General features: G+C 42.4%; 1 pseudogene; it reads right to left on the reverse strand.

The window, feature by feature from the left end:
• LOC141655108 (putative fructokinase-5) overlaps positions 1–18,030 on the reverse strand; it is an 83,397-nt pseudogene that overhangs the window by 27,770 nt on the left and 37,597 nt on the right.

Consider the following 18,030-nt stretch of genomic DNA (forward strand, 5'->3'; position numbering starts at 1 on the left):
CCTGGTGGGCATCCCTGATGTTCATCATGATGGCCTGGTAATTTCTATGCAGATTGGAACAGCCACAGTAAGAAGGATCCTGGTAGACGGAGGCAGCTCAATGAATCTGATCATGCTTGACGTACTGAAAGCCATGAAGATCAACGAGGACCAAATCATCAAGAAATCCAGCGTCCTAGTGGGATTCAGTGGCGAAACCAGGAGCACCCTACGAGAAATCCACCTCCCAACCTACGTGGAAGGAGTCTCATCTTATGAGAAATTTGGAGTCCTTGACTGCCTGTCATCCTACAACGCTATCTTGGGCAGGCTCTGGATTCATAATATCAAGGCCGTACCGTCAACCTATCACCAGTGTATCAAGATACCAACAGACTGGGGCATAGCCACAATCAAAGGGGATCACAAGATAGCCCAGGTATGCTACACAGCAGCCTTGAAGCCTTCCAACGCAGGTAAGTCGCTGGCATAGCAGTTATAGTACTCTGTCAGGAGTACCTATGTGGCACCACCCAAAATGGAAACGGGTCAGGTAATACTAGACCCTGAGTACCCTGACAGGTATGTTTTGATAGGGTCTAACGCACCAGATAGTGTCAGGCCTGAACTGGTGAAGTTCCTTAAAAATAAATCATCTTGGTTTGCTTGGTCACATTTTGATATGACTGGAATTAGCGCTGATATAATTACACATAAGCTCAATGTTGACCCATCTTTTAAGCCTGTACAACAGAAAAGGCGGAAATTTGCAGCTGGAAGAAATACCATTATTAACGAAGAAGTAGAAAAATTCTTGGATATGGGGATGATCAGGGAAGTAATGTACCCTGAGTGGTTGGCTAACGTAGTTGTTGTGCAGAAAAAGAATGGAAAGTGGAGAGTCTGTGTAGACTACACCGACTGAACAAAGCCCGTCCTAAAGATCCATTCCCCCGCCTCATATTGATGCCATGGTAGACGCCACAAAGAGGCCACGAGATGCGACATTCATGGATGCTTCCAAAGTGGATTCAATCAAATAAAGATGCACCTGCGACCAGGAGAGTATGCATTCATTACAGATCGAGGCATAAACTGTTACACTGCCATGCCTTTCGGCCTGAAGAATGCAGGGGCAACGTAACAGCGCCTGGTCAACATGATGTTTAAAGACCAAATAGGTGACATCATGGAAGTATACATAGACGACATGGTGGTGAAATCCAAAAATGCAGAAGATCATGTGAAACATCTAGAAATAGCATTTGAGATATTGGAAAAATACAACATGAAGCTAAACCCTGCAAAGTGCCACTTCGGAGTCTCTGCAGGCAAATTCCTTGGATATATGGTCACAAAAAGAGGCATAGAAGCTAGCCCTAAACAGATAAAGGCTATCCTGGAACTATAGTCACCCAAGTCTGTCAAGGATATCCAGAAATTGGCAGGTCGGGTAGATGCCATGAACCGTTTCATATCAAGATCCTCTGAGAGATGCAAAACATTCTATAACCTCTTCAGGAAGAATAAACAGTTCCAATGGACGGATGAACATGAGACAGCTTTTCAGGATCTAAAATCCTACTTATCATCTCCACCCTTACTGGCTAAGCCAGAGAAGGGAGAGCCTTTATCAGTATACCTATCTGTCACTGACACAGCAGTCAGCGTAGTCCTAGTAAAAGAAGAGGACGGTCAACAACATCCAGTCTACTATGTAAGTAAAAGCCTGGTAGATGCTGAGTTGAGGTGTGGACTACTTGAAAAATATGTCTTAGCTTTAATTATGTCATGTACTAAATTGCGACCTTATTTTGAAAGTCACCCCATTATAGTCAGGACCAATTTACCCATAAAATCTGTCCTACGTAAGCCTGAACTTTCAGGCAGGATGGCCAAATGGTCAGTACAGATTAGCACATACGACATCTCGTTTGAACCCAAGGCAGCGATCAAATCGCAGGCCCTAGCAGACTTTGTGGCTGACTTTAGCCCTAACCTGGAACCAGACCTGATAAAGAAGGTCAACCAACTAGAAAATAAAACCCCAGACCAAGAATGAACCCCATTCATAGATGGGGCATCCAATGCCAGGGGGACAGGGTTAGGACTAGTACTTAAATCGCCCCAGGGAGATATGATAGCACAGGCTGTAAGCTGTGAGTTCAAAGCCACGAACAACGAAGCAGAATATGAAGCCCTGATAGCAGGCTTAAAGGTATGTCTAAACCTCGATGTTCAAAACCTAAAGGTAAAAACTGATTCACTCCTAATTGCTAATCAAATAAAGGGAATTTATACGGCTAAGGATGCAAAAATGATTTCGTATTTAAAATATACAAAAAAACTTACCGCTAAATTTGCTTTATTTGACATAGATCAAATATCAAGAGATCTGAACACCCAGGCTGATGCTCTGGCCAGCCTAGGTTCAAATTTTACCCCCACTGTTTTCGACAAAATACCAATTGTGCACTTATTAGAGCCAGCCATCAGCAGACCTGGACAAGTTAGTCCTGTAAATCAGGACAATAACTCTTGGACTAAACCCTATTATGATTGGTTTCTCCGAGGAATACTGCCTCAGGGCAGACATGAGGCAAGGGCTTTTAAAATTAGAGCTTCAACTTATGCTATCATCAATAACACTCTGTTCAAGAGATCGCAGGCTGGACCCTACTTGAGATGTTTGGAGCCTGACGAAGCCAAACTAGTACTTCAAGAAATACACGATGGACACTGTGGCAACCACAAAGGAGGAAAGAGCCTGGCGAGAAAAGTTCTCAAGACAAAGCTACTCGGCCTACACCGAGGGCCGATCGCACGGAATACTCTTCAAAATGCGAAGCCTGCCAAATTCATGCACCAATCATACATCAGCCATCTGAACTCCTCCATTCAATTTCCGCGCCCTGGCCATTCATAAAGTGGGGCATGGATATTGTGGGAAAACTGCCTGTAGCTCCAGGACAAAAAGTGTTCATGTTGGCTATGACTGATTACTTCTCCAAATGGATTGAGGCTGACTCTTTCAGGCAAGTAACAGAAAAGGAAGTAATATCCTTCATCAGGACAAACATCATTTGCAGATACGGAGTCCCATCAGAAATAGTATGTGATAATGGAACTCAATTTGTGGGGAAAATGACCCAAGCATTTTGCCAAGAGTGGAATATCAACCTGGTAACATCAACCCCTGGATATCCAAAAGCTAATGGCCAGGCTGAATCAAGCAATAAGGTAGTTATAAGCTGCCTAAAAAAGAAGCTGAAAAGAAGATGAGGCAGATGGGCTGAAGAACTTCCATTAGTACTATGGGCGACAGACAACTCCAAAAACTCGCAACAGGCCAAACACCTTACTCCCTGGTGTATGGTCAGAAAGTCGTCATTCTGCGAGTACAAAGCCAACATCAAGGTACAAACAACAATGTTGAAGCAAACAAAGACCTAATGCAAGATAACCTGGTCCTAACAGAAGAATTAAGAGACGCTGCCAAGATCAGGATGGCATCATATCAACAAGCAGTCGCCAGGACTTACAATAAAAACGCCAGGATCAGAGTCTTTAAAGAAGGAGACCTTGTCCTACGCAAGGTATTTCCAAAAAAAAAAAAAAAAAGAAAAATCAGCAGGCAAGCTGGCTCCCACATGGGAAGGCCCTTACTTAATCGATTCAATTGTCGGACAAGGAGCATACAGGCTCCAAACGCTAGAAGGGAAAATGATCCCAAGATCCTGGAATGTAACTCATTTAAAATTATTCCATATGTAAAGATCAGATCAGGCTACAATTAGGTATAAATTCAATCACTACTCAACCTGACGTGCTACTTGATGAACTACATGTTTTACATGCCTTGTCTGTAATTTATATCTGTTCAACTAACCTATTTATTTACTTCTTGAATCCTGAACAAATATACATGATAAAAGATTATATGTATAAATATTCAGGATTGAGGGCTACTCTACTATATTTCTGAAACAAAAATTCTGCACTTGACTGTGCCTGACGAGTTGGTAACCGCCACCAGATACAGTAAATGTCATGACCAATCAGGCATGAAATAATTGCCTGACCTGACTAGGTTTACTGCTACGGATTACAACCAGCTGGACGCAGCAAGACAGGTGTAAGGGTGTTCTCTCCCAAACACTTAGTCTAAAATGCCCTCTTGACAGGCCGAATACCAAGCCCTCCAGCTAGGCAGGGGACATAAGCCCTCCCGATAGGCCGATTTTCCCACCCCTTCAACCATTATAGCAAAAAACTATACTTGGTTGAATTACTCATGAATAACAAAATAAAACGAAAATGATGTGCAGGTTATTCAAACAAAATGTTTGACAGGCCCAACAGAATGAAACTCACAAATCCAAGCAAAGTCAAAGGCAAAATCAGCCAAAAGAAGGCCATCATGCCTATATTAATAAAAAACCCTTACCCCCTGGGGTAAAGGCGCCAAAATATTCATAAAGGCCATGGATAGTCTCCCTGACCCAAAACAGAAAAAGAAAAATATTGTTTGTCCAGGGACATCCCCCCTGAATGGGCCAAAATTCCAACTAGAAAATTAAATTACTACTTCTCCTTAGAAACAGTACCAGCATCAACATCCTGCTCCCTACTCTTAGCCGGATCAGCGTCAACATCCTGCTCCCCTGGAGAGTCGACCTCCTGTTCATTTTCCATATTATGCAGGTCAGGATACTTTGAAGCAAAGAAAAGCCATCTCAAACTTCAGGGTTCCACTTCGCCCTGGCCTCAACAGGCTCTGACATAGCAGCAGCCCTTCCCTTGATATAGAAGTAGAGGGAAGCATCATCTTGCTTGAACTCCAAGTCATCCCTCTCTTGGGTGAACTCCTCATTTCTGTCCAAGGCCTCCTACAACAGCCGCTTGCTCGAAACTGCCTCAGTCTTAGCAACATCTCTCTCAGCCTGAACCCTCACTAAGTCAGCAGCTTTAGCAGCCAAGTCAGCTCGTGCAAAATCCAGCTCAGACTTCAGCCTATCATAATCTGATCTCATCAGATCAATCATGGCTACCAAAGAAGTAGCCTGATAGGCATTACGGAGACAGGTCGCAGCACCCTGATCAAAAACAGAGAGAAAAGTTTGAGTAATATACCCCAATAATAAAAACTGCTCAAACAAAACACACATAAATATTGTTCCAGCCTACCTCCCTTACAACAGCCAAGGCACCCGCCAAGAGGCTGACTGAATGATCCACCGAAGCAACTTCCTGAGTAGCAGTCTCAACAAGGTCAAGGGTGAGCATGACATCTGATTTAGAAGCAGCGTAATCCCTGATCTTCACCCTAGCAGCCTCCATATTGTCCACCCTAGCTCTCACTTTCCTGACGGGGGCAGAAATGTCAACATCTTCAATCTTCCTTTTTTGGGCTGCTGAACTTGTTTCAGCAGGGGCAGCAGGTACAGCAGTGACCTTGGCAGCATCAGATTGTTCAGGCAAATCAATAACAAGCTCAGCATCCCCGCTTCCCTGGGAACCTTCTTCCTTGATCTTAGCCAGCCTGGCTGAAAGGTCAGCCATACCAAACCTGGCAAGACGAGTAGATGACCTGGTGGCTACAACATGAAATACTATATTAGCAATATAAACCAAATATTATCAGGAAGCCAAAGCAAAAAGAAGAGAAAGACTAAGATAGACTTACTGCCTGAGGTAGTGGAACTAACAGCCCCAGAAGGTTTAGCCGGCCTGGCAGAACCGTCAGCCTTCAAGCAGCGAGGAAGGTGACCAACCCCACAACAGAGAGGCCAAGACCTCTCTAAAGGAGGAATAGCAAGGAAAGCAGAAATATTGGGAGTGGGATACTCAGTTTCAGTAACCCAATCATCAACTGCACATATAAGAGGTATGACTTATTATAAATTTCATTTTATTTTTCACTAACAAATAAAACATGCAGGGCAAAGAGAGAAACCAAAAGACTCACCAGCAACGCAAGCCTCATGATTTAAATATGCCAAGTCAGGACCCACAGAATTGGTCCTGACAAACATGTACCCAGCAACCCAGCCTTTATCATGGCCGCTGTCCAGGTTGCTCAAAAGAGGAGTAGTAGAAGCCCTGACCTTAAAACTTATACGGCCATGACTATTTGTTTTAACGGCATAACAAGCCTTCAAATCTTCAAGAGAAAAAGAAATATTGTGTTTTTTACAGAGATTCTCAATGAAATAGACAACTTTCCACACCATAGGCATCAACTGATAAGATGGAACACCGATCTCCTTAATAACCTCAACCATAAGAGGAGAAAAAGGAAGCTTACAACCTGCCCTGAAAGCCAGTCATGGATACAGAACCAACCAGGACAAGCCCAGTCGGCCCTGATAGGAGAATTCTCAGGGATCCAGACTTCAGCATCAGCAGGGATGATCCCCTTATCCTTCAAAATATTCTCAAACTCAGGCTTCAAACGATTTGCAACAGACTGATCCTCATTTAAAGCCTTCGTAGGCTTGAATTGAAAATCACCATGGAATATTGAGATCATCTCCAATGGAGAATCACTCGGCTTACCTATCACATCCAATCCAAATACTATTTTGATTCTTATTACGACAACTCAAAACTTATTAACTATCATTATTACAAAATACAAGACTCGCAAGCTCTTTATATCAACTACTAATACCAACTATTTGGAGCAACCATTGCCATCACTTCATCACACCCATCGTCACGTAACATATATGTTTCACTATTCCCATTGCTTTCATACCCATACCTACTCGACCACATACGCACACAGTTCCTCTTCATAATTACACATATTAGCATCCATAATGACTTCTGTTAGGCCTGGAAATCCGCAGACCTTCCTGATCAGTATCTCATCTAAACCTGACTGCCAGGCCGTCAGGGTGTCAGGCCATCAGGGCACATGAAGATAGGCGCCAGGCCATGGAGAGGACAACGGTCAAAATATCAGGACGATATTAGACCATAAACGCGTATTATAAAAGGATTATATACGCAACATTGAATGAGAAGATCTCGCAGTAAATGCAGTAATTAAGGGAGGAATATTTAGCCATTATTACAGGCAATAATAGAGAATAATCCGCATTCATACCATATCAAGCAGCCGTTCAAGATTGGAACTTATATAAGGAACACTTTGAAGACTTTGGACTCATCTCGTTCTCACACAAAAAGAAGCATACGCAATATATAGAGAAATATAAGTGTTGAGCCTGATATTTTACACTACCGTCAGGCTAGAATTCGGCCTCAGTATTACCGTTCAGGCGAGTTCAACGTAGCGGTCCAGGCAAGGAGACAGGCTAGAAGACTATATCAGGCGGACAAGGCATCATACTGAAAATACGATCGGTACAACTCGGTCGCATTATTATAAGTCAAGACAAGACATCAAGATGAGGCATTGTCGAGTGCAAAGAAGACAACATGCATTGTCAGGGTACAACAGACACAGTCAGGCTTGCGTACAAAGCAGTTTAGCCTGACAGGCATTGATACAGGCTAGGAGAGGTATCCAAGGATGAAGTGGACGACCAACATATAATATGGAGAAGATATTTACAAATATTGGGGGCTAAGCAATTAAGCACATGTTGAAATAAACTAAGTCAAAGGTAGTTCCTATAATCAAGGGAGACTAAGTCCACATCTTTATAAGCATGAGGTGAAGATCAAAACCCTAGAAGAATGAGCATAAGGTAGCAGCAACTAATAAGGAAAAGTCAACTATATTTAAGGAGTCTTACCTACAAACTAGCAACAACCACCACATCTTAAGGAAGGGGTTGTTGCTCTCCAACGGTCACTATAAATAAGAAGGGATGAAACTCATTCAAGGGACATCTTATCCCACTCTCATCTACTCTACCTTAAGTAAATACTACAATTATTTAGCAATTGCAACATTGTTCTTATATTACGCAAAATACATAGTGAAATCCTCTCCTGGCTTGGTGCCCGTGGTTTTTTCCCATTCAAGGGTTTTTCCACGTCTAAATTATTGTGTCATGTCTCTTTTTATTATTCTTTACTTCTAATTTATTTCTTTTTACTTTATAATCAACCCTGCAAAAGTACAACCACAATACCATCATAATAGGATGATACTAGTTAACCTCACCATAATCTACCCTGGCCGGAATACCCTAGAATGCCTGGCCGGATTCCAGGCTGCGTAAAATCCGGTCAAAACAATTGGCGCCCACCGTGGGGCAACTAGTTTATCATTCTTATACATTATTCGCAATATCTTTTCTTCTCCACAACAAGTTTTGAGAGCTTTAAGAAAGATCGATACAAAAATTTCCATCTCTACACTACAAACGTTGAATCCAAGAGAAATATTGTCAAGACAAGCTAGAAGCCCTTCCAATAACAACAAGTATAACATTGCTTAGGAGAATGCGGAGTTCAAGTGAAAATTTCTTTCTAAAGAAATTCAAAGATAAGTCTTTCTCATATCCAATACAAGTTTCGCAAACTCTAAACAATATATGTTAAAATTTTGGTACTTTGATCTTACTTGTATATTTAAATTTTAGATTTTTTTAATTCTAATAATTTTATGTTCTTAGGAAATTCAAAGCCTTGAACATCAAAATACAAGTCTGGCTGGACAACTTAGCCCTGACCGAAACAGGCTTAAAAGTCACCAACAAAGAGATGATGCGGCAAGACGACCGATCTTATCAGGACAGGGAATGCTTACCAACACTATATTACGCAGTAGCCCAGGAACAAATCATAAGGGCTGTTCTAGGAAAATTTCATGCAGGGGAGAAAGTTCTACCAAGAATTATTGTGCAGGGCTACTATGATAGGCTATCCTTCATTCCCCCTCATGGCTGATGCCTGGTCGTCATCTGCTAGCCTGGCTAGAATGCCCCAGCCAAATGTTTCCAAGCTGCACAAAGTCTGGTCAGAATATAATTTATCCTGGCCCAACATAAGTGTTCAAATATTTCTACACAAATAAGTCCTTATCCTTTATATAACATTTAAATATATATGTCAACTAAGGATCAAATATTTTTTTTTAAAAAAAAAAAAAATATAACCATCTTACATATGATATTTTTAATCTATCCTGATACACTAGTGTTAGTCAAGCCCGACATGACTGATTTTGGATAGAAAATCACCTGGCTTTGGCTTTGTTTTGGAAAGATAAATTGGCATGGCCTGACCAGTCAGTCCCGATATGCTTAGATCTATCATCACACTACCTTAATGAATTCTCACATTATTACTCATTAACTTTTCCTTATTATGTTTCAAACTTTTGTAGCATAAAACTAAAAACTTTGAACCAATAGAATTGTTACCTTTAATGGTTGATAATGCCTGGACAATTAAAGACACAATCTATCCTGACCAGCTAGTCAACATAGTTGTAATTGAATAATTTATGTGAATCATTAAGAAACTACTTGTGACTATTTTGGAAGATATGATATAATTTCAGTCATATCAAATACAAAACATTGTGTGCCATGTGATAAGTTTATAAGTTACAAGGAAACCAAAAGAGGCATAGAAGCCTGTCCCCGAGCAGTTAAAAGCAAACTGGAGCTCCAATCACCAAAGTCAGTCAGGGGCATCAAAAAGCTCTCGCCTGGCAGGAAAAGTTACAGCCCTGGACAAATTCTTATCGAGGCCCTCGGAAACATACAAAGCTTTCTATAACCTCCCTGAAAGGAAAACACAACTATTCGTGTGGACTCCTGTTCATGAGATGACATTACAAACTATCTTTCCACTCCTCTCATTCTCGGCCCGGCCGGCAAAAGGCAACCACTATCGGTTTACACATTTTTGTGACTGAAACAACCGTCGATAGAGTCCTGGTCGGGAAAGATAATGATCGGAACACCCGACCTATTCGGTAAGTAAAAGTCTACTAGATGCGGACATGAGGTATGACTTTCTTGACAAATATGTTTTAGATATAATTATTTCATGTACTAAACTTCGTCCCTACTATGAATGTCGCCCTATTATAGTCGAACTAACCTCCCCATTAAACCTGTCGTGAGGAAGCCCTTTGTTAGGCGGTAAGATGACCAAGTAGTCCATTCAGCTAAGCACATATGATATCACCTTTAACCCATGATAATAATCAAATCCCATGCCCTAGCAAACTTTGTGGCTGATTTTAGTCCTAACCTAGAATCAAACTTTAAACCAATTAGACACCTAGACCTCCGGTCAGGGATGAACCATGTTTACATATGGGGCAACCAACATGCAGGGGACATGATTAGGTTTAGTACTAAAATCGCCACAAAGGGACATAATAGCGCATGTTGTAAGCTGTTTATTCAAAATTGTCAACAATGAAGCTCGATACAAAGCTCTCATAGCAAGGTTCAGGGCTGAACCATACTTGAGATGTCTTGAACCACACAAATCTAACCAAGATCTCCAGGACAGACATGATGGATGTTGTGTCAACCACAAAGAGGAAAAGACTGGCCAGCAAAGTGCTCTGGGCTGACTATTATTGGCTAACACTGAGGGCCAATTGCCTGGACTACAACACAAAATGTGAAGCTTGACACAAACATGCTCCAATAAACTAACACGATTACTTATCTCCTTTTTTTCTCTATCAGCAGGACGTCAGGCTATCCAAAAACAAAATGCTAGGCAGAATCTAGCTGTAACACCCCCATACTCCAAGTGCCTTACCAGGACCACTCAGGTATGAAGATATTACCATCTCGGTTACCCGAGGCAGTGATAATCAAATAAACAATAAAGAAACAACGTTTAAATAGAAATACTTAGTGAAGGGTTACAATTCTCGAAACCAAAACCAAAAGTATAATACATGTTCTCAAACCGATCATTTCTTGTTCTAACTGAAATGTAAAGAAACTAATAAGCTACGGCGGAAAGACTTCTATCATCATATCGTGGCAATCCCAGCTATCCCAGTACTCATCTCATACTTGCTCAATATCTGCTCACCATCCCCGAATGGATCACCGCAGTTTTTACAAAACAACAACCGGGTCGTACTAATCACACAACTCAATATATATCAACAATAAGATAAACGGATATCTTAACTGTCACACACACAAACCACACCAATTCCAATCATCTCAATCACCGATCGTCCACTTTGGACCCACCACCGCTAGTGGGGGACCGCAACCGTACCCACCAAATCCCCGCTCCACATAGTGAGCGATAACCCTGTCCATTAATGTGCACATCCCTTCTGTGGCGGGTTCCACAGAAGGCGAAACTAGGGCGTGAAGCCACTCCCGCAAGTGACCCCACTCAGCCGAGGACACGCCTCGAGAACCATAGACAACAATCACAGTCACAATCACAACCGTCACAATACAATTACTATATCAAACAATCAATCTCAACACATCAACAATCATCCCATTATGGGACTAATACTGAGTAGGAAATCCTACCTGGAAAGCACACTATCAGACGGTCTCTACTGCTGTATCAAAAAGCTTCCTCTATGAAACCTCCTCCTATCATACAACATACAAATGTTACCAAATCACATACTACTCAAAAACCCCCAAATCCCTATATTAGGGTTTAACCAAATCAAAGGAAAGACAACAAAAAGGGTACATAGATCTTACCCTCGACGCAAGGATCTCAACGGTATAACCAACGATGAGAACCGACCTTCCAAACTCCGGGATTTGCTAACGATGCGATTAGGATTAAGAACGTACTTGCTTTCTCTCTTTAACAGTAAATTAGGTTTTGCAAAAGTGTTTAGAATAATGACGACGAAGGTTATATATCTTAATCGCATAATTAACAAAACCCGAGAAAAACTCCCCGTAAACCGGCTACTCGATCGAGTACCCCCTTACTCGATCGAGTATCCTAGTTACTCGATCGAGTACCCAACAGGTCAGAAACTTTTCTAAAACGCAACTTACCCTTACTCGACAGAGTAAGGCCTACTCGATAGAGTACTCAAAGACTCATAAATACGGAGTATTACAGTCTTCCCTCCTTAAAAAGAACTTCGTCCCCGAAGTTCAAACCACTACTAAACAAAGGTACTCCCATAACACTTTTGACTCAACAACCAAAACAAAATTCAACATAAAACATGTTACTAACCCAACTCATCCCGACACAACATACAAAAAGGGTGTAAAACTCTTAAAAACTGTTCGCGATCATCTCCTACCCCCTAAAAGAAACAAGGTTACGTCCCCGTAACCACACATACCTGATCAAAAAGAAAAGGGTAACGCTCTTTCATAGCTTCCTCTGGCTCCCATGTAGATTCCTCAGTCTCGTGGTTAGACCAAAAGATCTTAAGCAAAACTGTCTCGCCACTCCTAGTCTTCCTAACCTTTCGGTCAAGAATCTGCTTAGGCACCTCAAGATATGATAAGGACTCATCTAGCTCTAAGCTCTCTGCCTCTAATACATGTGACGGGTCACTCACATACTTCCGCAGCTGCGATACATGAAACACATTATGCACTCTCTCTAACGCAGCTGGTAAAGCCAGACGATATGCAACTTCCCCAACTCGCTCTAAGATCTCATAAGGCCCTATAAACTTCTGACTTAGCTTGCCTTTATTCCCAAATCTCATAACCCCATGCATAGGAGACACTTTCAAAAGAACCTTGTCCCCAACTTGAAACTCTATGTCCCTGCGATGTAGATCTGCATAACTCTTTTGCCTATCCTGAGCTGCTCTCATCCGTTCCCTGATCATCTTAATCTGTTCCACCATCTCATGCACCATCTCTGGTCCTAAAACCACTGCCTCAGCACTATCGTCCCAACAGATTGGACTCCTACATCTCCTCCTATACAAAGCCTCAAACGGTGCCATACCAATACTAGTGTGATAGCTGTTATTGTAAGAAAATTCTATCAAGTCCAACCTCTGTTCCCAGCTACCACCGAAATCCATCACACAAGCTCGCAACATATCCTCAAGAGTCTTGATTGTTCTCTCAGTCTGTCTGTCTGTCGCAGGATGAAATGTTGTACTCATCTTCAAAGTTGTTCCCAACGATTCCTACAACTCTTTCCAAAACCTTGATATAAACCTCGCATCTCTGTCAGACACTATATCCTTAGGGACTTCATGTAACTTAAGCACGTTCTTTCGATAGGCCATAGCTAATTGTGCCTTAGTCCATGTATCTTTCATTGGAACAAAGTGAGCTGACTTGGTCAGTCGATCCACTATTACCCAAATCATGTTGTTACCTTGTTGACTCTTTGGCAAACCCACAAAAAAATCCATGGGAATGGATTCCCACTTCCACTCAGGTACCTCTAAAGACTGAATCTTACCGTGTGGTCGTCGCTGTTCCCCTTTAACTCTTTGGCATGTCAAACAACGGGACACAAACTCAGCTGTCTCTTTCTTCATCCCAGGCCACCAAAACGTTTTCTTCAAATCCTTGTATAGCTTGTCACCACCTGGATGTACTGAATACGGTGTACAATGTGCCTCTGTCATGATAGTCTTTTCAACTCCTCATCATTAGGGACACACCACCTACCATCGAACCTCAAACTACCATCTGTATGAATAGAAAATCGGGACACTGTCCCTTTCTCTACTCTAGCTCTCCACTCAACTATCTTAGGATCCAACGCCTGCTTACCTCGAATGTCATCATAAAACTCAAGCTGTACTGTCATATCATCCATGGCATCTCCTTTCTGCATCATATGTTTCCCAAACCTCGCTACCTCATCTCTCAGCCTCATCAAAGATAGAGCTGTACACAGAGAATGTACACTCTTCTTACTCAAAGCATCAGCAACTACATTGGCCTTCCCTTCATGGTAGATGATTTCCATGTCATAATCGTCAATCAGCTCCATCCACCTCCTCTGTCTCATGTTCAACTCCTTTTGAGTGAAGATGTACTTGAGACTCTTGTGATCAGAAAATACCTTAAAGATTGCTCCATAAAGGTAATGTCTCCAAATCTTGAGAGCAAACCCCACCGCACCCAACTCCAGATCATGAGTAGGGTAGTTCTCCTCATAAGGCTTCAATTGCCTAGAAGCATAGACAATCACTTTACCATTCTGCATCAACACACATCCCAACCCATTCTTTGAGGCATCTGTATAAACCTCAAAGTTCTCGCTCCCTTCAGGCAATGCTAACACAGGAGTTGTGGTCAAACGCTCCTTTAATGTTTGGAACGCCGTCTCACAACTCTCATCCCAACGAAACCTGTTCTCTTTTCTCATCAACGCTGTCATAGGTCTAGCTATCTTGGAGAAATCTTTCACGAACCGTCTGTAATATCCAGCTAAACCCAAGAAACTCCTAATCTCAGCAACATTCTTTGGTGCTTCCCACTTTGTCACCGCCTCAATCTTCGCCGGATCCACAGCCACTCCCTCCTTAGAGATCACATGCCCCAGAAAAGCAACTTTCTCTAACCAGAACTCACACTTGGACAGCTTAGCATACAACTCATGCTCCCTCAAAGTTTGCAACACGATCCTCATATGCTCCTTGATACGTGCATTTTATATAGTCTTTTTAGCCTATTCTTGCACGCATCTTTATGCTATTTTAGTAGTTATTTTCTACGAATATGCCCCGAATTGCATACTTTGGAAGTTCTTGTATTAATTGCAGGAATGAGCTTAGAGATGCGGAATCAAGCCTAAAACATGTCCCTACGCATGCATTTAGGAGATGAGTTGAGTCGGAGCTTGGAAAGTGCTATTTTGAGATGCGCATTGGAGTAAGGAAGTTAGGCGAGCCAAGAGAGTGCTTCAATTTGCTAGTTCCTGCTTGTAAGAGCCATATCTCGAGTTCTACAACAGCTATTAAGGTGATTCCAGTTGGAGGTGAAAGCTTATCCTCTTAGATTTCCAACGCCACCAACCACGCCCTATTTGCCCAAGTAACGAAGAAATGGCAGCCGTTTGAAGTTCAGTGCGCGAAGCAGGAATTACGCGCTGAGAAGTGCTCGATCGAGAACTATTTCTATTCGATCGAGAGCCCATTTGCTCGATCGAGAGACACTTCTTCTCGATCGAGTGGTTTAGGATGAATAAGTACTCGATCGACTATTTGTCCTTTCGATCGACCAGTTCCTTTTATGCCTTTACTCGATCGAGTGATTTAGTTACTCGATCGAGTGGACTTTGCTACGGGCTGGGCTTTTTAGTCTAATTCCGTCATTAGGTTTAATTATACTCCTATTTTCTTATAAATAGGAGTTAGGATGTCATTAGTTATCATCTAGGGATCAATATACGTTACTTTCTTCTGTCACTTTCCCTGTTACTTTTGTTCTTTCATTTCCGGATCATTTATATCAGTAATTTCTTCCCTCTTTTCTCTCTTTTTATTTAATGTTTATTATTCCCCCTCCCTCTTTATTTATTGTTCTTATTAATTTCATGTCTAGCTAAATCCCCTTAGTATGTTAGGATTAGGGAAGCCGTGGTAGCAATGTTTTAACTGACTTATATAGATTAGTCTTGCGATAGGAATTGTATTAGGCAATTTAATTGTTATCCGGTCGAATGAATGCATGCAGGAGACCATAAATCTAGTTAACCCCGACCTAGATCGAAAGATTGGAAGGGAAGGCTTGCTTAATTACAATAGGGTATTGCGGTGAGGGCGAAAGTTAAGTCGTTTTACGCTCTAGGGCGGTTTAAGGACCGAAAGGTGACGACCATAGCTCTTCTTATCAATAGTCTAATCGCTTTAGTATTCATGATCGTATAAGATCGATAGCTGCCACGAGACCGACTCTAGCATACTTCCTTCCTCTTACTGTTAATTCTCTTATTCATTTCTCTTCTTTAGCCTTTTTAGTTTAGTCAACACAATCAATTCAACCCCATCAGTGACATTAGACAGATAAATCGACAAATAGATAGTACACCGCCTCCCTGTGGAGATCGACCCTACTTACCGCTGACTTCTGTTAGTAGTACTTAGGTATTTTATTTTTGGTACGAAACGACAGTATCACTCCTCATGCTCCTCCTTAGTCTTAGAATAGACTAAGATGTCATCGATAAATACCACCACAAACTGGTCCAAAAACTGTCTGAAGATTCTGTTCATCAAATCCATAAACACAGCCGGTGCATTAGACAACCCAAACGGCATAACCACATACTCATAATGGCCATACCTCGACGTGAAAGCTGTCTTTGGTATGTCCACCTCTCTAATCTTCACCTGATGGTACCCCGACCTCAAATCAATCTTGGAAAAGACTGATGCACCACTCAACTGATCAAACAGGTCATCTATCCTTGGCAAAGGGTACTTGTTCTTCACCGTCACTCGGTTCAGCTCCCTGTAATCTATGCACAACCTCAAACTCCCATCTTTCTTCTTCACGAAAAGAACTGGTGCTCCCCACGGCGATACACTTGGTCTAATGTATCCCTTCTCTATCAGATCATCTAACTGTTTCCTGAGCTCCTCCATCTCCTTAGGACCCATCCGGTACGGTGCCTTAGAGATTGGCCCCATCCCCGGTTTCAACTCAACGGTGAAATCTATCTCCCTCTTTGGTGGCACCCCGGAATCTCCTCCGGAAAAACATCTGCAAACTCTCCCACCACTGGTATCTGATCAACTGTCGGACTCTCTATCCGGTCATCTCTCACATGGCACAAGATCAAAGGACATCCCTTCCTCAGATAAGACTTCAAGGTGACAGCTGCAATCAACTTAACTTTGGGTTTGACTAGAAACCCACGATAAGACACACTAACGCCCTTAGGACCCTTTAAAGACACTTTCTTTTGATGATAGTCTATCTTAGCTTTATACTTTCCTAACCAATCCATCCCGACTATCATCTCAAAACCGTCATAAGGAAACTCTAGCAAGTCTACAAGTAGATCAACTTGCCCAACTATCATAGATACATCTCTAAACAACCTCCCACATGATACCGACTCACCCGAAGGTATAAAAACTTGCTCACTAACAGACTCATATTCCCTCAAACCCAACCGTTTAACATGACTTGAAGATACAAACGACTGAGAAGCCCCCGAATCAAACAAAACAAAGGTATGAATACCATTAACAAGGAAAGTACCGGTGATAACGTGTGCATCCTCCTCAGCTGCTTTCTTCTCCATCATGAATAACTTTCCACTGGTCTTCTGTCCACCTCCCTAGACAGTACTGGCTGATGTGGTCGGCTTCGCACCCGACCCTTGATTGTTGTTGTTGTTCGTTGGTGGTTTCTGATAAGAATTACTGCCGTTGCGGTTGCCTCCACTCTGGTAACTCTGACTTCCCTGGTTTGGCCATGACCCAGCCGGTCTATTGCTCGCATAGCTCTGCGCAGGTCTCTGGAAAGATCCCGGTGCACTTGTGCACTCATGTCTCTTGTGGCCTACACCACCACAGCTATAGCAGGTCACTCCCCAACTACCACTAACACTTCCACGGCCACGCCCAAAGGAAGCCCCAGCACTGAACCCTGACCCAGAAGAAAACCCCTTAGCATGATTGTGGTTGCCTTTCTTGTGATTAGACTGGCCACCACCCTCGCTCTCAGACTTCCTTTTCTCACCACCTGACCTCTCCTAAGCCATCTCCACCAACCTCTCAGCTCTCCCAGCCCTCTCATAAGCTTCCTTAACATCAGTAAGGACTCCCACGGGTAACTTATCCATAATCTTAGGGGTCAACCCCCTCTCAAACCTCAACGCCAAATTCTCCTCACTCAAACCCATATCCTCAGCATACCTAGACTTGTCATTGAACCGCTGTAGTACTCGGCCACGACATCTCGGTCATCTTAAAATCACAAACTCTTCTCTCAACTTACTCCTCACATGCTCCGGTTTAACTCCTTTATCACGGCCCTACGAAACTCCTCCCAAGGTATAGCAGGTAAACCTTGGTTTGTATATATCTCCTTAGCACTCACTTTCACTCAGTATCCCACCACTTGCCACCGCCTCCCTCAGATAGAACGCAGCTTGTTCCACCCTCATCTCATCAGGACAGTGAACCAAATCTAATATGTTCTCCAT

The sequence above is a fragment of the Silene latifolia genome, chromosome 5 (assembly GCF_048544455.1).
Source record: "Silene latifolia isolate original U9 population chromosome 5, ASM4854445v1, whole genome shotgun sequence".
NCBI lineage: Eukaryota > Viridiplantae > Streptophyta > Magnoliopsida > Caryophyllales > Caryophyllaceae > Silene > Silene latifolia.